A 10,129-nucleotide genomic window follows, 5' to 3' on the forward strand; every position below is an offset into this window, starting at 1 on the left:
AGCTAAATATATATTGCTCTCTACCAGGGCTGTATGTTATAGTGAAAAAAGCCATGATTTTGAAATACAGCTAGCCATAAATTCTTTGCCAGTGCCTGGAGTAAAGTGACTGAAAAATTCTTCAGCACATACTCCATTGTCATATGCTATATAATTACTTATATTTGTGTTCCAAACAAACACTGGGTGAACACAGAATTGTGCTACTCTTGTCAATTTAATTTATGCATTTGTTAAGTATATTTTTATATTTTTAGCTACAGTCAACAAATCAAATATATTTGAGTGTATTTTACACATTTTTATAAATAGTTCATGAATAAAATATTCATTTAAAAAATCACATCTTTCTTTGTCTTCTGTTTGACTGCCTTTGCATTATGGATTTTGTTGTCCTGCTGCTCACAGAAAAGGTCATAAGTGAGTTTGATTTCAAGTGAGATGATCTTCAGAGAACATTAAATTCATCAGAAGCCTCAGCCTATTGGGGAAAGGGGCTCTGTTGTTGCCTGTTGTCTGGATTAGTGCCCATGCAGAAAGATACAGTTGTTCCACCCCTCAAGTTCTCTGCCCTTATCCCCAGACAAATTGTCTGGATTATACAATGTGCATTTGAAACAATGGTGCAACTCAGGAGCTTGAGTGCCTGTTATTTTAGAGATGTTTTGCAAAGCAGTTGTGCCAATTAAGACTGCACTGGAGCTACATCGCTGTCTACCACCTGAAGATCTGAACCACTCTTTATAACAAATAGATTTTTTTCTGCTCCCCCTCTCCACAATGCTTAAAACCCATTAGCGTTCTCATGGGTTTGGGGAGCTCAGCAGTAGTATGTTTATTGCCAGTCCTGTGTGTGTCCATTAGTCCTTATTTGTCACCAAAAGTGTTTAGAACAAGGTGATTCAGTTTGTTTTAAAGGAAGAATGATGTATTGGGTTACGCATTGTACCGTGAGCTATTTGCTGAGAGGCTGTGTACTGAAGGCTGTGTTGTTAGATATGTCCTGAGGAAGGTGTTAGATTTTTTCTTGGTGCTGTAAAAGCTTACCTCTTCAGCATACTCCATCCTGAAGCCAATGCAGGCACAGAAAAGCAGCAATAAAGATAATGTATGGTTAGTATCTCCGTGCAGGAGAAACATGGCCAGCACTGCAGACAGGAATAAATACAGATGGTTTTACAAGGTGCAGCAAGGAAACCGAAACACAGAGGGTCTCCGACACTTTGGTTTACCAAGAAGACAGAATTTGGTTGGCAATACCAGTACATCAGCAAATGCCACAAGTGAAGATGCAAAGTGCTGCTAACCAAGCCTTTACACATGGCTCATTTAAAATACCAGCCCTGACCTATGCAGACACCCCCCAGCAACAACAAAAGACACATAAAAGAGAAAAACAGCATTCCAATTAGCGAAAATAATATCGTATTGCGGAGGAGTTGCAAAAGCCGGGCATGCTGTTCCTGTCCCAAGGGGGCTTGGTAGCTGTTCTTATCTGCATAAAGAGGCGTGTGGGCCTCCTTCTTGGGGTCTGCCACCTGCAGGTGCCTGACGTTACATCAAAGCGAGGTGCTAGCTGTCATTTGCGTCTTCCAAAAACCTCTCCACCACAGGCAGCTGTGCTTCCTGCTTGCGGCTCGGGGTGGCTCCCCAGGGCTGTAGGGCTGAGCAGCACTCTGTGGGCGTGCAGGCACCAAAAATCCAAGGAGAAGCTTTTTTGCAGACCTCAAAGTATTCAATTCTCCATGCCAAACATCAGCTCAGCACCTACAGCTTTGCTGTTGTGCAGGTCCCCGGGCCCCCAAAAAGGCTGAAGTGCCCCGAGTGCTGTCACTGACCAGACAGGGTCCCTACTCAGGAGGGTCCCAGCTGCAGGCTGCCCTCCCCACACACCCCCTTCTGACCCAAATTCCCAGCCACACAGGGTGGCAGGAGGGTGTCCAGCCCCTGGAGGTGCTCCCAGTGGTTGCACACAGCTTCAGGGGACGAAGAGAGGGAGCGAAGTGCCAGTAGGCCCAGCTGTGCCCAGGCTCAGCACCGCCTCACTTCCTCCCTCCACACAGAGGCCTCAGTCACTGAGCCTCAGGGCCTCGCACCCAGCGCTTGTGGGAACAGCAGCAGGGACAGGCGAAAAGCTGGGGCAAAAAGGGCAGAAACCACCGGTGTTGCTGCAGCCCTGCTTGCAAAGCAGCTCAGAGGAGGCTGAACACTGCCAGGAGCCCGGCCGGGGCTGTGAGAGCCGCAGCCTTGGGCAGCAGCCGAACGCCAGGCACTGAGCGTTGCTGGCAGACGCCGCGCTGGCGGGGACGGGCGCCTGTACATGGCCTTCCCCGCGCTCGTGCCAAAATCCCTGCCAAGTTTCACACCATGTCCTTGCTTGTCTTTGGTGTTCGAGCACCCAGTCCTGCTTATGCTCCAAATGAGGGGAGACCTGCAGCAGATACCTTTCACTGAGGGTAAAGGCGGAGTTTTCTTGCTCTCCCCACAGTGCTGAGGCCACAGCTGGTAGCTGGGTGCCACCCAATCTGAGCCCTCTCAATATAAGAAAGGGCCAGAAACCAGGTATTTCTGCTCCCACAAGCTACCCCATTGTCTGAGGAGAGGCACTGTCCTGCCTAAAAGATGGGGTACAGGCAGAAAGGGTGAGCTGGGTGAGCCCCTGCAGGAGGGAGGTGTTGCCCAGCTGCCCTGTTTCATGTGCTGGCTCTCATGGATGATTTTTCTACATGCGTGTCTTGGCCAGGCTGGTTTGCACCGGGCCTTAAAACTGGGCATGTTTTGCTGAGGGATGCTGTGGTGGCATCTCAGGTCCAAAGAAGTTTGCTCTGGAGACAGAACAAACACTAGGAGTGTTTGTTTGCATCTGCTCACACACAAACTTTTCTGGTACAGAGATGTCTGGGGCAGACTTCCCCTATGATCGCCCATCCCCAAATAACCAAAAGTCAGAAGAACCATACCCCAGTCCTCAAAGACACAGAAAGTGGTTGGGCTGACAAAGCAGATAGCAAGGCGGATAGCTACAGTGCCTATGTAGATATCCATGGGCTTAAGTAAACTGATTACTGTCCCTGTATCTTGGTCATGTTTGGGATGGATGAGGAGTTGAGCTACTTCACCCTGCCAAATGGCGGTGATGTGGGGCCACCTCAGGGCCTTCAGCCCCTCACAGCTTTGCTGCTCAGCGTTTTCTGAATGAAGCTCTGAATTCACAGCTGGTGAGAAAGGTGTGCAGCTACAGTCAAGTCACTGATCATCAGACTAGCAGAGCGCTGTGGAAAAATTACCAAGGGTTTCTTAAGGGATGAAAGCAAATCCATTGAGTGGCTCCACAGGACACTACCACTAGATGCAAACAAAAAGGGCTCTGTAAGAAATTACTTCCCTGTCCATGGCATAGCACACACACAAGTCATTGGGGTGGGGATATATTTCAAATCCATTTGTTTGAGTTGTCAGACACCTACTGGAAGGTGCAAAGATAAGAAAAAGTGTTTCCACTTTGCAAATTTATTACTAGCAATTTTAAAAGTGATCTGTTGCAGCTATAACCTGAGGTCTCTCCTGCTCCCATTGTATATGTGGGACAAACGTGTCTAGTTTTAGCCCAGACCAGGCTTGAGGCTCTAGTGCAGCCAGCACAGAAAGAAGACCCTTCAATTTTGTTTTCCATCCTACAGAGAGTAAGGAAACCTGAAGATGAAGAAGAGACCAGTGGTATTATGGATAAGAAAGCCCATACTTGCTGGAGATGGCACGTAGTAAAGCCACCAGAATAGAGTTGGTATGAACTGAGCCGCACTGTAAAAATACAGAGTAAAAATAATCAGATGCAGACAGTAAAGTGAAGGTGCTCTGAATGCTCTGCACAGCCTGGCTAGGGAGGAAAATGTTATGCAAATAAAGGACAGATACAGAAAGGTCCATGTGTTAATTGGGTGCACTTCTCTTGCCTGTCACTGACTAAAGCAACAGTAATGAAACCACTAGGAGAAAAATATGGGTACTTGCAAAGGCAATAAAGACTTGTATAATGTCCAAAGTACCAAACAGATCAGTAAAGATAGGCTCAAGACACCAAGCATGATAAATGCCAGCCTCCTGTTATCTTATCACTGGATCTAAAAGACACCTGGAGCCAAATTATTTGTGAGCCCAACTTGGAAAGCCCGAACTGGCAGACAACTGGAATTAATTAATGCCCTACAGATCTGTGCTAGAAAGATTGGGGATCACTAAAAATAGCTGAGGAGCCTGTTTCTTACACATCATAACAATTAGATCTGGTTGGGCTGTGACAAATTTTCTGTAAACATCCTGATGAACAAGCAACTCCCCCAAGCCCCCTCCAGGAGCTCCTGGGCAGCTCAAACCTTGCGTTAAAAATGCCCAGAATTTCAAACAGCAAAAATAGAGAGGGGAAAAAAAGCAAAAGGAAGCACTGGTGTCAAGTATGTTGTGGTTGATTAGCCAGGGTAGGTGGGAAGATTTCTGATGCTTGACTTAATGATGTTCTGGAGCACAGATTTCTGTTTGCTTTGGTGGGATTACACCTTAAACATCTGGTTGTACTGAGTCAATTAGAGGAAAAGAAGAAAAGTCAGAAAATACGGTGAGTGCACTTCTACTGCTCTCGTCTAGAGAGCATGTTACTCACCTCTGTTGGAAAAATTGCAGCTGGGTAGAAGGGTAAAGAGGGGTAGATGCCCTGGTCTGTTTCGGGAGAGATCTGTTGTGGCAGAGCCTGGCCTGCCCCTCACAACCCCACCAGGATGCCTCAGGTAAAGAGGCCCAAACCCAGCTCAGTCCCCAGCCTGACCTGCATCCACAAGGAACAGGGATGTTGGATTTGGAAAAAGGTGGGTCTAATGCTGGCCTTCTCATAGCTGCGAGTGTGCCTGATGGCTGGGAACACCCCTTGGGGAAGAGAGGAGCACAAAAAAGGAGAACAAATCTTTGGGCAGCAGGAGGATGCTGGGTTTGGGCCCATGCTCTGTGTTAGGCCAAGTGCATGAGACCCTGGTGTGGTGGGACTTTGCTGGCTGCTCACACCTCCTGTGTGGAGATGGGGAAGCTGAGGGGTTTGTTCATGTGGTCAGGTCTCCTTTGCTCCTGAAATGCCACTTTGCACCTTCAAACCAAAAGGGAAAATGGGGTGCAGAGCCTTCAGAAAGAGCTTTTCCCCTAGCTGCATCTCCTCATCTTCCCCTCTACTAGTACTTATCTTGATAATTAAATTATACAGCTGAGGAGAGTGATTTGGAAACAGATGGCATGCAAGATGCTGTAGAAAACAGTGGTGCATTTCAGTCTTTCACAGCAGTGTGCAGACAGATTTGGCTGGTATATCGGCCTTGAAGTAGTTGAACTTCAAAAACTGCTTGTGCAGTGGCCTTCAACCAGAAGAAATGAATAGCCCTTTAGCCTCCAACATGATACTCAATTAAATTTTAAAATCAAAAGTGGTTTTCCCTGAACAATGTGGCCAGTCTGGTTTGCCACGCCAGTCGGTGTGCCCTAAGTGAGGTTCCCACTAAGCTTCAATGACAGTGTCCAAGGTAGGAAATACAGGATTTGGGCAAGGTGGGATATTGAAACAAGCAGTTTAGACAAACCTAGTCCACAAAGTATGGGAGAATGGTCAAAAAAAAGAACAAATTGTTAAGTTGTGTGAGAGTAAAACATTAGACGTGCGTGAAGCATCTCCTCTTCACTGCAACATTTCCCTCCTTACTGTGACTGCACATCCCAAGCAGGCCCCATGCTCCAAGCCCATTCTCTTGCTGTCCTCCTTGTTTTAAGTCATGTAAGACCACTGCATAAACTCAATGGGGTGAGGGGCAGCTGTCCTCAGCCCTGCTGGCACAAAACCAGGCAGCAGGAGCCCACTGCTGCCTCCCAGCCATGGCACACACTGTGGGGAAGGAGACCGGGAGATCTTCCATCGATGTGAGCAATGAAAGGGGTGCACCCACTGCATCTGCTGCTGGATCACTGCTAAATGGGTCTTCACTCAAAACTTTGATGGCAAAAGAGATTGTGCTAGATGGGGCTGCTGCCTCCTTCCAGGAAAATAGCATGGTCCTCAGATCCCACCCTCTGACACGATGCTGGAAACTGCCTCGTCCTCGCTATCCTGGTAATGAAAACCATCACGAGAGGAGCCCTCCTGGCAGCTGTTTCCACCACTGAGTGTATTTCCACACAAAGCTGGAGGCAGTTCTCAGAGAGACTAATAAATTGGACATAAAGAGTTTAAACTGTCTGGATAAATAATGACAGATGCCTGGGGAAGGAATAGCAGGCAGAAGTATGAGTTTCGCAGTGCCCGCAGTTCAAAGAAAATTAGTTCAAAATGTGGGGGCATTGTTCAGTTGAACAGCAAGGGATAACGCAGCGAGGGGCAGGAGAAGCTGTCGCCTTCCCTGTCATAGTGATCCGCTGCTCCATGCCAGCACCATGCCAGCACCATGCATTGGGTGCAAGGGGATGGATGCAGACACTGTCATTTGTGGCGAAATGCTGAATCCACCAGCAGAGGTAGGGACCAAGGACGTAGTATCCCTACATTTTGTGTCCTTCTTGGCTGCTGTTTCGTGGTGTAACCCTGCACACAACGCTGAACTCCCGCATGCAGCAGTTCAGCTGCATGTAAAAGAAATTCTTGCTTCCTGGGGATCTGAGGAGACTTACACTCCAATTAAAATCCCTCTTTGAAAGAAGCTATTAAAAATAACCAAGCTGCCAGCCCTCTTTTTCCTCACCCAAGGACGGAGCAGATTTTAATACGGCACATTTGCCAGAAAAGGGAAAGCTCTCCTGAAAAGGGAAGCGAACTCCGCATTGTCAGAAAGGCTGCAGCACTTCTTACGGGTTGTGGCTTTTGTTTTTGTTTTTTTCTTTTCCTTCAGATTTCATATTTCATAATAGCTGCTATTTGAATGGAGAGGGCCAAATTATCAGAACTCTTTCAAGCTCCATAATGAGCGATCCTAACAGCAACATTTGACTTGGCAACATGGTCTTCAAGGTTATTTAGCGAAGCACAGAATGTACATCGAATTTAAAAAAAAAGAAAAAAAAAACAGTGAATTCTAATGTGCAAAATAAATATGAAACTAATCAATCCGTCACTTCTCTTTTTGTTTTGGCTATCAATAAAAGCAACCTTGAAAGTGTAACTGGAGTGTTAGAGAGCGATAGGGGAACAATGCTACGAGGAATGTGAGTTGGTATGGACTGTTTTAGATCATTATAAAGCTAATTGTTGAGAGAGACAGCTCAGTGTGCATGAATACAGAATAACGATGAGATTAGTAAACATCTACTGCACGGTGTGGTGCATTTGTGTGTCTGGAGAAGGGTGCTCAAGCAGGAAGGAGCAGGGTGAAACCAGAGCGTGTGTGCCATGCCAGGCACACACAGGCCTTGAATATCTCCAGAGAAGGAGACTCCACAACCTCCCCGGGCAGCCTGTCCCAGTGCTCCGCCACCCTCACTGTGAAGAAGTTCTTTCACGTGTTGGTGTGGAACTTCCTGGGCTCCATCTTGTGGCCATTGCCCCTTGTCCTGTCCCCACAAACCACTGAAAAGAGTTTGGCCAAATCCCTCTGTCTCCCACAACTCAGGTATTCACACACATTGATGAGATCCCCTCTCAGTTTTCTTTTCTCCAGGCTGAACAGGCCCAGGTCTCTCAGCCTTTCCTCACAGGGAAGATGCTCCAGGCCCCGTATCATCTTTGTGGCCCTCCACTGGACTCTTTCCAGGAGATTCCTGTCCTTTTTGTACCGGGGAGCCCAGAACTGGGCACAGTACTCCAAGTGAGGCCTGACCAGGGCAGAGTAGAGGGGGAGGATCACCTCCCTTGACCTGCTGGCCACGCTCCTTTTAATGCGTGCCATTTTGCTCGATTACAAAGCAAAACAGGCTAAAAAACAACACATCAGCCCTGTGTTTCCCCAAGAAGTCACTGAGTGGCAGCTGCTGAAGAGAAGGCCAGGGCATCAGGGCAGGCAGGTGCTCTCAGCGCTTCCTGCACCACGCTGCTGAGCGGCATCACCCCTGGCAGCTTTGTGGTCACATTTCTCCTTGCTAAGAAGCTTTCTCCCCCCAGTATTTGCTGTATTCCTCCCATCCTCATTTACTAGTTGGTATTTTTCAAAAACAGAAAAGACATTTTAATCTTCTGATAACGCTCTTAGCTGCTCATCTTTGCTTTTGCTTCCTCTGCCCATCAAACTGCTGCTCATAAACCTCCTGAGCTGACATATTTTAAAAATTCAATTAATTTGCCCTTTACCTTGCCATGTCATATCACGAGTAAAGCTGCTGAGACTCCTCACCCCACACCTGCGCTCAGCATCTCGCAGTTCATTATTGCTTTGTGTTGACACTTCTTCGGCCCATTTTCAGTCTCCCTGAGCTTGTTGCCAGCCTGATATAAATTAATTTCTTCAATAAGTTCCCGAGGCATTATTTAAAATGCTCCCTGTGGTGTATTGCTTCCCGTATGTCTCCATTAGTCTCCAGTTTGACTGTAAAGGAGCAGCAAAGTTCACAGGACACTGCCTGCTTTTAACGCAGCAGAATCGCTGGCTGCTGGGATCCACTCATCTGGATGCTTGTAGGTTCACAGCATACCCTCAGTGGCTTCAATGAGGAATGAATATTAATCCATCAAAAGCCAGACAAGCTAGCTAATTCCAGAATTTGTTTTTTTCCTTAGGTATCAGGCCAATTTTTCATGATTGTTCAGGAGAAAAAACACCCGGGCATGTGAAGTGCTTTGCCCAGAAACCACCACCAGCTGCTGGGGTCTGCTGAACAAGCAGTTACAGAAAAGAGCTGAACATTTGATTTTTTCCTGCTCCTTTTAGTGAATGACAGTTGGCATGCAAGTAGGAAAAGGGACAAACAGTTTGCCAGCCAAAATGTTACGGAAAATTTATAGGTTGCGGGTTCATGTTTGACACTGCATTAACTCATTAAATTAAATTACGGGCGGATTACTTTTTTTTTTTTTTTTTTTTAAGCAATACCAAAGGTGATTCAAAAGGTGATTCAAGTAACTTTTACTGCCTTTCTGGGAAAGTAATTTCAAACGGATTGCTGTCTGTGCTACATACATGTGTGCTACATGCTGTGTGTCAGGTTACCAACACCGTGCAGTCTCGCAGGCACCAGCTTGGGTCTGATTAGTCTGCTGGGGCCCTGACCTGACAAGGCAGCGTGGTGAATCACACACATCTTCCCTCTAAGGTTTCCTCAATCACGCTTTCTGCACTTTCTGCAGCAAAGATTAAGCTCCGCGTATCATCGCAGAAAACCCCTAAGAGGGCGGAAAGGGGAGGGCTTTGCTTCTGACTGGGATTTACTGGAGGAGCAGCAGCTGTTCCTTGCTGAGGAAGAGGTGGGTTTTGACTCCCAGAGATATTACACACGGAATTTGTTTCTAACTCCAGCTATAGGATTTTTGTCAGAGACCACAAGAAACTATTCACTGGCTACACTGAGCTTCATCATAAGGAATTCTGCTGTGCTTCATTTTGTCTGATTAATTAAATAAAAGCCATCACCTGAGTTTTGTTTTGTTTTGTCCTCACTTTTCTTATTCCAGGTGTCTTCTTCCATGCGGACATTCTTGTCTTTAAAATATTTATTTCTGCCCATTTAGGCGAAACTGAGCAGAAACACCATCTCAGTGTCCAGCTCCTGCATTCGCAGTGCTGAGCAAACAGGCTTGCGCAGCACATTTCTGCCATTAGCAGGCAATCTGGTGTTGTGTTAGACCCACTCAGATGTTGACTTTGCGATTTAAAGGAGTTTTGCATTTTCAAGCAGCCCCTAAAGTGAAAGTTTTTTTAAGCACCGGCCAAACTTTCCCCTTTCACATCTTCTACCTGCGCTCACAGGGGACAGCCAGTGCGGGTTGAGTGCCTTGGTCCCAGGGGTCTAGGGACACTGGTGGCAGCGGGAGCAGCTCTGCAGTCCCCGCAGGGACAAATTGCTCGACAGACAACGCTCCAGTGACTGCTTCTAAAACGAGCCTAAGATGTTAGCAGAGAAAGATGCTGTGTCAACAAAATGATTTAATTGCACCACATGAAAGAGAAAGCGGGGCGTGCTA

Source organism: Aythya ferina, assembly GCF_964211825.1.
Source record: "Aythya ferina genome assembly, chromosome: 1".
NCBI classification, from domain to species: domain Eukaryota; kingdom Metazoa; phylum Chordata; class Aves; order Anseriformes; family Anatidae; genus Aythya; species Aythya ferina.